The following is a 13,225-nucleotide window of genomic DNA, read 5'->3' as shown; positions in this document are numbered from 1 at the left end:
ATCATAGTCATCAATGATTCACCTAGAACAAAGACTTAGCTCTTCTGCTCTTCAAGGTTCTTCAGAATCTTATCTCCACTTATCTTTCTATATTGTCTTCAACCACTTCTGCCACATATCACATCCTATGTCACCCCTATGCCATACCCAATTATTTTCCACTACCTATCTCAGAGAACTTTCCAGGTGCTCCAATTTTACTCTAGCTCTTTCTCCCTAGAATGTGATTCTTTATATATTTGCAGCTTATATTTCTGCTCATCCACTGATCATTCCACTCACAGTTAATTATACCATTTTCTCTATTCCAACAGCTATCAGTAGATACCCTAAAATAGCCCTTAGCACAGTATATTTGTTCATGAATTTGCCTACTGTGAATTATTTTAAATATTGTATCCCCGTAGATGAGCACAGTACTTAGTAGTCTCTCAGTAAATATTTATTAAATGAATAAGTGAAGAGAATAAAGGAATCTCTTGGATTGCAGAGGCAGAGTTGTAGAGGTTGGGTGGGTGGGTGGGGCATCCTGATGAAAGTGGGGGAAGAAACAAGCAGAAAACATGAGGCAAGCTACAGACCAGCCACACACTGTATCCCCAGGGACTGGATCCACACAGATATTTCTGCCCTTTGCTTCTCACTTGACTCTATGCTCAGTCTGTTTGCTTTCAGCAAGTTAGAATGATTTTTAAATCCTGAGTTCACAGCTGCTGGAATATTTACTTCTCCTAAATGAAACCACTCTTTTCTTTTCATAATTCAGGATGCTGGTGCTACAACAGCAGCTGAATTGAAAAATCAACACCAAAAGGTGACTCATAGAAATGGCAGGGAAAGTAAATCAAATATAAAGCAGAGCCGAAGCTCTCCCTCTCCCTATCTGATTATTGTTCCTTAGAAGATAAAATATTTAATCCATCTGAGAGCTACAGAATCCAGGAGCTCTTACCACTGGACAGCTTCATTGCAACAGGTTGGGTGTATTCATCTTAGCCCTTCATAGTGTTTGACTGGAAAACATTTATGCTCATGAGGTCATTTGAATGAGCTTTATTGGCCTATATTTATTCCAGAGAAAATAAATTTATTTTCCTTTGCAGAAGTAGCTCAGTGCTTTCCTGTCTTCTCATGCCATCCCTGATTTTAAGTGATTACACTTTCAACCACCTGACCCAGGGATTTTTATATCTGTATGCTTCTCCTTTGCATGATGTAAATGCATTTACTATGTAATGTGTAGTCTATTATAAAGAATGACTCACTCTAGTCAGCTCAAAGAAATGCTAATAGATGTTACAAGCTAAAACCAGGACATGAGAGAAAAAGAGCAAAGACAGAAAGGGACAGAAGTATACATATGTTTTCTATTTGGATAGACTGTCTTTCTTTCAATAGAACCATCTCCCCTGCCCCAGAAAAACAGAAGAAAAGGCAGAGAAAGTCAGAGGAGGGGAGAAGTGCCCCCGGGGAAACACACCAGTCTCTGCAGTTTCTTTCATGTGGAGGTAGAGTGGCTGGCCTGGCACATAGGGCCAGCCTACCTCTCCTCTTGTCTCCCTGGTGGCTCCTGGCAGCCGTTTAAAGCTAAAATTCCATGGGGATTTTAGAGGCAATGTTTTGAAGGCCAGATGTTGAATACACTGAGAGTTTCCTGTGGCACCTTGCACACCTCCGTCTTCCACTGGAGGTAGTCCTCTTGGGGCTGGGAGCTGTGCATGCACAGCAACACATATTTTTTGTTTAGCTCCCATGGCAGCTGTTTGCATCAAGGACTTCACAGATCTCCCAATTGACTCCATGGGACTTCTGATCTTCATGTTCCACGTAAAGCAGAGTGAGCACTACTCAGCCTTTCAAAATTCTTTTATCATTGCCTCTGTTGCCCACCATGTAAGTGTGAGCATCTCTGCTAGGTCTTCACTTTCAGGTTCATTCTGGCTCCTTATGGTAAACCTGAAACACAGATGTGTCCAAAAACTTGAATATGATCTTGCTGCAGCAGCTCCCAATAGTCCCCTGCAGCCCTGACTGTTGCCAAATGGAGAAGCTGGGGTCTTCCCAAAGAGCGAATTCTCCTGGTTGTGCATATCAGAGCTGCTGGCATGGAAGGAATCTCCTGTTTGCGGCACTGCCACTGCTGCCGTTGTGTAGGCAGAGGGGCCAGGCACAGGGACATGCCGAGGGGGCCCTGCTGAGGCACCTCATCATTACCATCTGTGGGGGTACCTCCCAAAGGCCTGGCTGGGCTGCACCAAGGCTGTTATGGGTTTCTATTGCAGGCAGGGCCAGGCTCTGCCTTGAAACAGCGGAGGCCCCAGACCCTAGCCTTGTTAGGCTCCTTGCTTTCTAGATGGGTGAGGCTGGCCCTCTCCAAAAGGGGGGAGTTCCTGATTTAATTTGTGTTGGTGGAGAGGTTGTTGTTTGGAGGGAACAAGAGTTATCATCGTCTCCAGGCCAGGCAGGGAGGTCGCAGGCATGTTGACTGTAATGCTGGTCTTCTGTTCTGATTCCTGGTCCTCCTAAGGCTGCTGATTTTCTGCACTGCTACTCTGAGTATTCCAAGAATTAGAGATGGGAATGGCAGGACCAGGTCAATTACTAAAACCCCACTGGTTGGGGTTGGCAGAGAGGCCATGCTGTACCGTGTGGGATGGCGAAGGAGTGCTGATGTTGGTCAGATGAGCTGACCATGGCCTCATACTTCTGGCTCATCAGTGAGTCATTGATCTCTTCTTGTGTGTAACCCATTGACACCATCCACTCAGTCCTCTGGGGTCCTTGTGGTCGGAGAGTAGCTCCACTTAAGGCTTTAGTTCACCTTTATGACCGACATTCAGCCGTGGATCTTTCATAATTTGCTCAAAAGTGCCTTTCTTGGCAGGATTGAGAATGAGAAATTTCTAGAGCAGGTTTTCACGCTCCATGGACAAGTAGAAGAGAATGTGGTATATTCCATTCAGACCCTGTGCTTATGACTCCTTGAGATTCTTATGACTCTTGAGAAGGCAGGGATCAAATGACCACCATATATAAGATGACTTTCAGGCTCCACATCTCCAACATGGGTCCATCATGAGTTTTGCCTTGGAATAGTTCTGGGGCAGCAAAAGAGCTATTGCAGAAGGTATCCAGTTTGTTGCCAAAGGTAAATTTGTTGCTGAAGTCAAAGTCTACAATCTTGATGTTCCTTTTGGTATCCAAGAGCAGGTTTTCTGCCTTTAATGCTCTATATACAACCCACTTCCTGTGGTCATACTGCAGGGCAGATATTTTCTGGTGGAATTTGTCTCAAGCCTCTTTTCCTTTCACATGTCACGAGCCACTGGGTAATCAAACACCTCTCTTCCACTAGCATACTCCATGATGAGGTAGAGCGTTTGTTCCGTCTTGATCACTTCAAATAATTTAACGATGTTGGGATGAGTCAAGTGACCTTATGATTCCTACTTCACAGGATATTTTCTGGAGGCTGATTGTCACGGCTCCTACTCAGGATGTGCTGGCCCTACTTCACCTTTGCCAAGTTATCCTTGGTGATGGTCATGAAGAGCTTGCTTTGCCAGTATAAGTCTCCTCTTCAGTATAGATGGCTCCGAGGTCTGCTGCCCGTTGGACCTACTGCTGGGCTTGCACTCAAGGTGTCCCAAAATAAGCTTAAAATTGAGAAAAGCTGGTGACAGTCTTCATCCAAATCATCTGAAGAGAAAGTCATTTCCAAGTCTAGCTGACAAACTGATTGTATAATAGAGTCAAAATACAATGCCAGACAAAAAGAAAAAGAAAAAGAAATACTAACTCAAGAAAAAAATTATGAGGAATAGAGAAAAGAAAAATAGGAAAAAGAAAAGAATAAAAAACAAAGAAGGGTTGGCACTGTGGCCTGGTGGTTTAGTTCAGTGTGCTCTGCCTCAGAAGCCCAGGTTGGTTCCTGGGTGCACACCTGCACCACTCAATGGTGGCCATGCTGTGGCAGTGGCAACCCACATACAGAATAGAGGAAGGTTGGCACAGATGTTATCTCAGGGCAAATCTTCCTCAAGGAAGAAAACAACCAAAAAAGAAACAAAGAAAAATAACAGGATAAAGAAAAAATTAATAACAAACAAAATAGATAAAAATCTCATTATGCCAACAGGATGTGTTTTAAGGAGGGGACAAGCTAATTTTGGTCAAATTCTCTCAGGTCATTGGAAACCAGCTTCCTGATTTAGAAAGAGTGTGGACCTAGATAGCAAGTAGATTCCTGAGGCCCAGCCATGGGCTTAGAATTACAACACAATGAGTCCTTTTGAAGTCATAGCAAGAACTGAAGTTATCAAGGCTAGGTATTATCATCAGTTTTCTCACTTTTTTTAAACAGCTTTATTGGGACATAATTCACATACCTTACAAATCATATACGTAAACTGTACAGTTCAACAGTTTTTAGCATATTTACAACCATCACCACAGCAATTTTAGAACATTTCATCATCTCAAAAAGAAACCCCATGGTCTTTTAGGTATCACCCCTGAACCACATCACACACATCCGGTCCTAAGCTATCAGTAATCTACTCTCTATTTCTGTAAATTAACCTGATCTGGACATATCATATGAAAAGAATTTTATAAAATGTGGTCTTTTGTGTCTGGCTTCTTTCACTTATCATAATGTTTTCAAGTTTCACTCATGTTGTAGTGTGTATCAGTACGTTATGGTTTTTATGGCTGAGTAATATTTCACTGTATGGATATACTACCTTGCATTCATCCATCCATTCAGGGACGTTTGGGCTGACTCCACCTTTTGGCTTTTATAAATAATGCTGTTATAAGCATTCCAGTACTAGTTTCTGTGTAGGCATATGTTTTGATTTCTCTTGGGTATATACCTAACAGTAGAATTACTGGGTTGTATAGTAAACCTATGTTTATGTTTTTGAGGAACTGTCAGATGGTTTTCCAAAGCAGCTGCACCATTTTATTTTCCCACCAGCAGTCTATGAGGGTGCCAATTTCTCCACACCTTTGCCAACACTTGTTATTATCTGACTTTCTGATTCTAGCTATCCTAGTGAGTGAAAAGTGGTATCTCATTGTAGTTTGATTTGCTCTTCTGTGATGACTAACGATGTCAAGAATCTTTTAATGTGCTTGTTGGCCATTTTTATCTCCTCCTTAGAGAAACATCTACTCAGATCCTTTGCCCACTTTTTAATGTTGTCTTTGTATTATTGAATTGTAAGAGTTCTTTATATATTCTGAATACAAGTCCCTTAACAGATATATGATATATCAATAGTTTTTTCCCTTACGTGATTTGCCTTTTCACTTTTTTTGATGGTGTTCTTAGAAACACAAGAGTTTAATTTTAATGAAGTCCAATTAGCTTATTTTTTTCTTTGTTTTTTTGTTATTTAGTGTCACAATTAAGGACACTTTGCTAAATCCAAGGTCAAGAATGCTTACCCCTATGTTTTCTTCCAACAGTTGTATGGTGTTAGCTCTTACATTTAAATCTTTGATACATTTTGAGTTAATTTTTGTATGTGGTGTGAATTGAGAGGTCTACCTTCATTCTTTTGCATGTGGCTATATAGCTGTCATGGAGGCCTCTATTTAAATAACTATTCTTTCTTCCATTAAATGGTCTTGGTACATTTGCCAAAAATCAGTTGATCAGAGATGCATGAATTTATTTCTAGACTCTCAATTTTATTTAATTGATCTATATGTTTATCCTTGTGTTAGTACCACATTGTTTTGATTACCATTGCTTTGTAGTAAGTTTTATGGTTTCTAATCAAATAGATTCAAATTTGTGATTGAATTTTCTAAGTATCTTTCTCATATGTCAATACTTCATAGGAAGTCAACAGAAAGTCCTGGAATGGTAATTAATAGCTTACAGAAGGATTAAATTAAGAATGTGATGCTGGCCCTAACATTCATTACACTTATTGTCACACCTTGTTAACAGTACATTCTTGTAAAAATTGCTCCCTCTCCAAAAAAAACAAAACAAATTCAGGTTCTGATTAACTGTAAATCTCTTTGTTCGAGTCCAATTTGCATAATGGCACCAAGGATATAAAAGTCAAAACATTAGCTCAAAATTAGAATTCTATTTTTAGGAAATTGTTTTAATATATGAGATATATAACATCTGACTCTCCTGTTTCTTCCATGATGAAAAGAAAGAATCTCATGCCTGAGAGCCTGCCATGGTCCAGGACTATGCTAACATCACTTAACTTGATCACACTTGCATCCTTTGAGACAGGTAACAAAGTAATCATAACAATAATAACAAGGAAAATGTTAATTCTAGTTTCCACTTACTGTGGAACTATTATGGACATTAATGTTATTATCGCTACAGGTGGGTCTATGTCTGGCATTTTAGTTTTCATTTTCTCTGTATCATATTTTTCTGTTCCTCTATTCCTCCTTTACTACTGTGTTTTGCATTAATTAAATATTTTCTAGTGGAGGCTTTGGATTTCTTTAATAATTTTTCAGTATATCTTTTTAGTTTATTTTTAATGATTGTTCTATCTAAGTTTTATCCTATACAATTTTATCAGAATCAGCATCAGATGTATACTAGCTGAATTCCAGTGGTATATAAAAACATTGCTCTGATATAACTCTATTCCTTTTTCTCCTTTTCATGGTGTTATTATTATGCATATTATGTTTCTTAATGTTACAAACTCAATTACACATTGTGATAAGTTTACTAGCCCATATGTATTCATTTCCTTAGCTCAAAATAGCTTTGCTTCCACACTCCTACTTTATATTGTTATTGGCAAATATATTACATTTTTACATAGTATAGTTCCAACCATGCAATACATATGTATTATTTTATTCAATTGCTTTTTAAATGAGTTAAGAGAAAAATGGAGACAAGATATACATTTATACTGCCTTTTATAATTACATAATTACCTCTACCAGGCTCCTTGTATTTTCATGTGGATTCAAATTACTATCTGGGGTCACTTGCTTTCAACCTGAAAAATTTCTTCAGTACTTCTTATAAGATTGGCCTGCTAACCACAAATTCTCTCAGTTTTTATTTGAGAAAGTCTTTATTTTGCCTTCAACTTTGAGAAATAGCTTTGCTTTGTTTTCTTGCCTGATAATTTTTTTTGAATACCTTGAATATGTTATCCCACTACCTTCTGGCCTCTATTACTTCTGCTGAGAGGTCAGCTGTAAGTGTTATTATGGTTCCTTTGTAAGTAATGAGTCATTTTTCTCTTTCTTCTCTCAAGGTTTTTCTCCTTAACTTTAAATTTTAGTATTTTACTCTATGTCTGTTTGTGGATTTCTTTGTGTTTATCCTACTTGTAGTTTGTTGAGCTTCCTGGATGTGTAGATGATTGTTTTTCAATAAATTGTGAATTTATCAGCCATTGTTTTTTTGAATATGTTTTCTGCTCCTTTGTCTTTCTACTCCTTGTACTCCCATTATGTGTATATTGGATACTGAAATTCTTAATCTCAAGTCCATGCTTCTGATGCCCAGTAAGCCAAACACTGCAACATTGGAGCTTGGAGATAGAGAAAGGTTTATTCCAATTGCCCAAGATGGGAAGGGAGGAGCATGGGTTCTCTCAAATTCACCTTAACAAAAGAAGAAGGCAGGGGGTTTTATAGAGCTAAGGAGTGTGGCAGGAGGAGTTTTGGAGAAACAAAGGGGTAATTGCTTTTCTTTCACTCCTGATAAGCCCTTGGGAAGTCTGACTTTTGAGTATCAATGGCAGCTAGGGCTAGTTATTGGTGATGTTGAAGGCATTCTCTTTCTTTTGTAAAACAAGCTGATAAATCCTTCTCACCCTTTAGTTACTCCCCAGGTTAACCAAGAAATCCGCAAATTGACAAGATTAACTTCTTCTCATAACAAGGTCAAAAGTCAATCTTATTGAATATTAACCCTCAGGTACTAGGCTTCATATTTATGTGTTTAATGATGCCCCACATTTCTCTGAGGCTCTCTTCACTCTTCATTCTTTTTCTCTCTGTTCTTCTGCCTGCACAATCTGTATCAATCAACCTTCATGTTTGCTTATTCTCTCTTCTGCCAGTTCATATCTACTATGGAGTGCATCTAATGTGTTTTTTCTTTCCATTACTGTACTTTTCAACTCCTAAATTTCTATCTTGTTCTTTTTATAGTTTTTATCTCTTTATTGATATTCTCTATTTGATGCAATATTATCATTGCTATCATCCTTTCCATTATGTCTTTAATCATAGTTTCCTTTAGTTCTGTTAACATGATCAGTCTTTTGCTGATAAAATCAACATCTGGTCATTCTTGCAGGCAGTTTCTGTTGTCTGCTTTTTCCCCAGTTTATGGTTCATACTTTCTTGTTTCTTTGCATACATCATAGTGTCTTTTTGGACATGGGACATTTTATGTAATACATTTAGCAACTTTGTGTAATGGTCCCTGCACCTACTCTCCAGCTTGTTATTTACTTATTTCTTTCTTTATGCCTGGATGGACTATTTTAGTGAAATTTATTTTTCCTCCCTCCTACAGTGTTAAGCCTCTTATATTGCTGCTCAGGGGGGTGCATCTTTGAATATAGCCACAGCTGCCCTGGAATGACAGTGGTTTTGGTAGGCTCTCTTCCTCTTTCTCTGACCAGGTGAATACTTAAACTCCACTAATTGCCAGTTGATTCCTCTGTTGTTTTCAAAAATGTCCTATGGCATAATTCCTCTACAAACGAATTCAATCAAATTATAGTTCCTTCAATAGAACAGTTTCTGAGGTCACCATTTGACATCTCTTGACCTCAGGAAGACTCCTCCCAGATGTATTATTTCTCAGTTCTCTTAAGCAAACCAGCCAGTCCACCATTTAGCCTGTATCTTGAATCTCTTCCCAATCACCTTTCACCGCAACTTCTAGTGGATATACTGTGGTGAATGAAAAGAACACTGCTTTCTCTTCAAAGAACTCTTTTTGGGAATGCCCTTCTGTAGACTCTGTTGCAAAAGAAGTCAGTTCTTTGTGAAGTGATTAGGAACTATCTGTTTTTGGGTCCATTTTTCCTCCCATGCAAAGTCTCTGACTCAGGACTCTGAAGATGGGGGGCGGGGGGGGGGGAGGACAATGGCAAATTTTCTCTGACACTCCTGCTCTAGGAGGTGAGTATCCAGGTGTGTGTTGGGGAAGCAGCCTAGTTTTCTTGACTTGCATCTCCTGTCGTGGAAACATTGCCTCACATGCTGGGTCAAGGGTGATCACAGCCCTAGTGTCTCAGCATGCTGCACCTAAGGTAGGGCCTCCATTCCACAAGAAGGGGCTGGATGGAAGAAGGAAGGCACCACCTCTAACCTACAGTTACGGGGGACTTAGCCTCAGCAACAGGTACCTGTAGGCAAGATACAAAACATTCATGTCCTGTTCCTCTTGGAAGAAAGTCTGGGAGCTTAGGGGAGAGAAAGTCCTGTGTTCTTGGCTATGACAGTCTAGTGTGGACTCTCTGCTTCACTGACCTGGGAGGAAGAAGAGAGGCAGTGGCCTTATTTCAGATACCACAGATTCTCCCCTTTCTCACTGAATTTTCATAAATGTTCTTGAATATATGTCTTTTAATTTGCTGTTTGTCCTTGGGACCATATCCAGAGGCTTTAAACGGTTGTTTTTTTAAAAAGAATATTTTTTACCAGTTTCCCTGGTGAGTGGGTCAGCAGAGTGACTCACACTGTTATGTAGGAAGTCAAAGCTGAAAGTTTATTTTATTTTTATTTATTTACTTGTTAAAGATTGGCACCTGAGCTAACAACTGTTCCCAATCTTCTTTTTTTTTTCTCCCCAAATCCCCCCAGTATATAGTTGTATATATTAGTTGTGGGTCCTTCTAGTTGTGGCATGTGGGACGCCACCTCAACGTGGCCTGACAAGCAGTGCCATGTCCGCGCCCATGATCTGAACCAGCAAAACCCTGGGCCATCGAAGTGGAACATGCGAACTTAACCACTAGGCCATGGGGCCGGCCCTGAAAGTTTATTTTAACATAATGTCATCTGACTCCAGTTTTCTCATAAAAGTTAAAGATATAAGGATATATTTTTCCACACTAGAGAAAAATACCCATGCTATTATGTTTGGAGTGAAAATCTCTTTTCTATCTTTTTAGAGGAATCAGGCTGTGGATTATTTAAATCAGAAACCAGAGAGCCTTACTATTCCTTAGCGTTGTTTATATTGCTTCACTCTGTCTCCATGGATACACAGGTATCTCAGGGTCCACTTCCACCATGCAGATAATTGCACCAGCCTCCTAATTTCTTTTTCCATCTTCTAGCATCTTCACATTTTGACAATGGTATTATTTTACAAACCCAAATGACTTCACACCCTGTCTCTTTACAATCCTTCCGTAGTCCAACTCCGCCAATAGAGTAAATTGAAAATTCTGCTGTATCATTCAAGAATGTTTATGATAAACCCTACTCCATCCCTTTATTCCCCTTGTTCTACTTTCACACTCTATGTTCAAAACATAACAAATTACATACAGTGTCTAGAACATACTATACTTTTCACTTTTTAAGACATTGCACATTCTATCCCCTTTTCCCCCAGAATGTCTTACTCATTCTAGTTGCCTTTTTTGCACCTATTCATTTATCATTACCAAGTTAATTTCTTCATGACTTAAAAAAATTTCAACTATACATCAAGATCCTGCTGTGTCCCAGGCACCATGATTGACACTAGATATACCGTGGTGAATGAAAAGGACCGTCTTCTCATCAAAGAACTTGTGACCTTGTGATAAACACAAATTTTGAACAAATAATTAATCTACTCATGCAGAGGATACTACTAAAAGAAGGTGAATTAACTTATTTGGATAGATTGAAGATATTCTCCTTGGGGAAGTGGAACTAATGTAAATATTAGATAGATAGATATTTGAGATAGATATAGTAAGTGAAGTTTGTGAGGCATACAAGTTTTTGAGGCAATGGTAACACACAGTGGAAAAGCAATGAATTGTGAGTGCGCTGAATGAAGATCAATACGGATAGAACACAGAAAGCAAAGTAGGGGAAGTGAATTGAGTTGGTGAGATCTGGGAAGGCCAGCTAAACTAATTTATCTTAAGAACATTAAAAGATTTTAAGGAAGTTCATGCCATGATCACATATGTTTTGAAAAGAATGCACTGGCAGGCTCTTTCCAAACTCTGGGGGACAGCTACTTTTCTGTGGCCCCACCAAGACTTGTCCATGTCTCTGCTGTAGGACCACCATGTCCTCTTGACTTTTTCCCATTTTGGTCTTTCCAACCAGCTTATGAGCTTGTTGGAAGGAAGGCTATTTTATATGTATTTCTACATTTCCACTTCTAATGCAAGACCTGGCACATAGAGTTTTAAAACATGTTTGGTGATAAAATAAGTAAATAAGGACCTGGAAATAAATTTCAGAAAATAAAGTATATTGGTTTTCTTCCTGTTACCATGAAGAGCTGAACAAGGGCTACTTATAGACAAAAATAAGTCTCTATATATGGGAAAGTTCTTGGACAACTTGGAGCTTGAACAACAAAATAACACATAACTTTTGAATTGATGAGAAAGAAGAAGAGAATCCTTGAAGTCCATCCCTTCTGGTGCCATTTATTTCATTCTAAATTACATATATAAACAATTTAATGATTGCTGTTATTCTTGGGGTAAGAGGTGAGGAAGAAGAGTATAAGATAATATAATAAAGAAATACAAAACACAATATAATTAATATACTTGATTGTCTTGTAAGGATTATTTAATACCATAGGGGAGACAGCCAACCACATGAACATTAGAAAAAATTCTCTATGCAGAGAAGTTTGGCAGATGCTGACTGTGACTTGTAGGTGAAACAGCCAGCCTTGAGTTTCCGGAAGGGTTAAACTGATGTCAGACACTACCTGTTGGTCTTGTCCCAGAAACTATTTCTGAGATATTTTGACATAAATCTATGTATTTATAGAAAAAATGCCTGTAAAATATAATGATATACAAAACATATACATATTATTGATTATAATCTCTGGATGTTGAGATGATTGGTAATTTAATTTTTATTTTTTCATTTACATATTTTCTAGTTTGCATCCAATATAAACAGTAACTTTATAAGAAAAATAAAATTCCTATAAATTGCAACTCTCTCTTACATATCCCTGTATTACAGAACATATCACATTGTATATAATGTTTTGTGTTTCCTCAACTAGGTCATGAAGTCTTTGATAGTAAGTATGTGAGATTCTCCTTAAGTTGCCTTTTTAATTTCAAACTCTCAGACTCTGAGACTTGAACACTTGATTGTTCACTTGCGGCTAAGAAAAAACTGGATTGTTTACTCAAGCTGACCTGGGGTTCAATCATGGCTTCAAAATTTAAGATCCGTGTGACCTTAGGCCAATAACTTGTCTGTGAACTGATATCCTCATCTCTAAAATTAACATAATGATGCTTAAATCTCAGATGACTTCTCTCTCTTTTTTGTACCAGTAAGCCAGTTTCTCGCTACCATGTGTTCACAGACCATCAGCCTCAGCACACCTGGGTGCTTGTTAGCAAGGTAAACTCTTGGCTTTGTCCCTAAACAGCTGAATTGGAATTTGCATTTTTACAAGATCTCCAGGTGAGTCATTGTACAAAATATTTTGAGAGAAATATAGTATGTGTGTTCAGAACATAATTGAGTCATCTAAAAAAATGAATACACAAATATATCCTCCGTCTGTATGAGGCTCTCTTGGGTACACCTTTTACTTCCACTTTCACTGTCCTCACTGCACGCAATGATTCCTGATGTAGAAGACTGACAGTTGCCGTTGGATTGAGAAAGAGGCAACGAATGAATGTTGGACTTGGCCATCAATGACGCCAGATTTCAAGAGATCTTTCATAGAGTTTTCTGTTTCCTAAGAAAGAACCCAAGTCATCTCTCTACACACTTTTGACATCAAATTGTTCTTCCTCTGTTGGTGAAAAAGATCTCCAAATTTCTGAAGTTTAATACCTATTCAGTGCCAATTCACTCTCAAAGCCACATAACTTGAACTAATGTGAAAACAGAGTTTAGAAATTTCAATTATCTTGAGGTGATGAATTTATAATCCACTTCTGAAAGAGTTTAATTTCCTTCCAGTTAATGGTATCTAATATTTTCGGGGGGATTTGAAAGGGGCAAAATCATTCACCGT

The 13,225-nt window shown here is 38.5% G+C and overlaps 1 pseudogene; it reads right to left on the bottom strand.

The window, feature by feature from the left end:
• Positions 1-2,263: 2,263 nt before the first annotated feature.
• LOC103540126 (serine/threonine-protein kinase MARK2 pseudogene) lies at positions 2,264-12,897 on the bottom strand (annotated as a pseudogene).
• Positions 12,898-13,225: the final 328 nt, after the last annotated feature.

The sequence above is a fragment of the Equus przewalskii genome, chromosome 1, assembly GCF_037783145.1.
Source record: "Equus przewalskii isolate Varuska chromosome 1, EquPr2, whole genome shotgun sequence".
Taxonomy (NCBI): domain Eukaryota; kingdom Metazoa; phylum Chordata; class Mammalia; order Perissodactyla; family Equidae; genus Equus; species Equus przewalskii.
The sequence above is the reverse complement of the archived record's forward strand: the minus strand, read 5'-3'. Positions and strand labels throughout refer to the sequence as shown.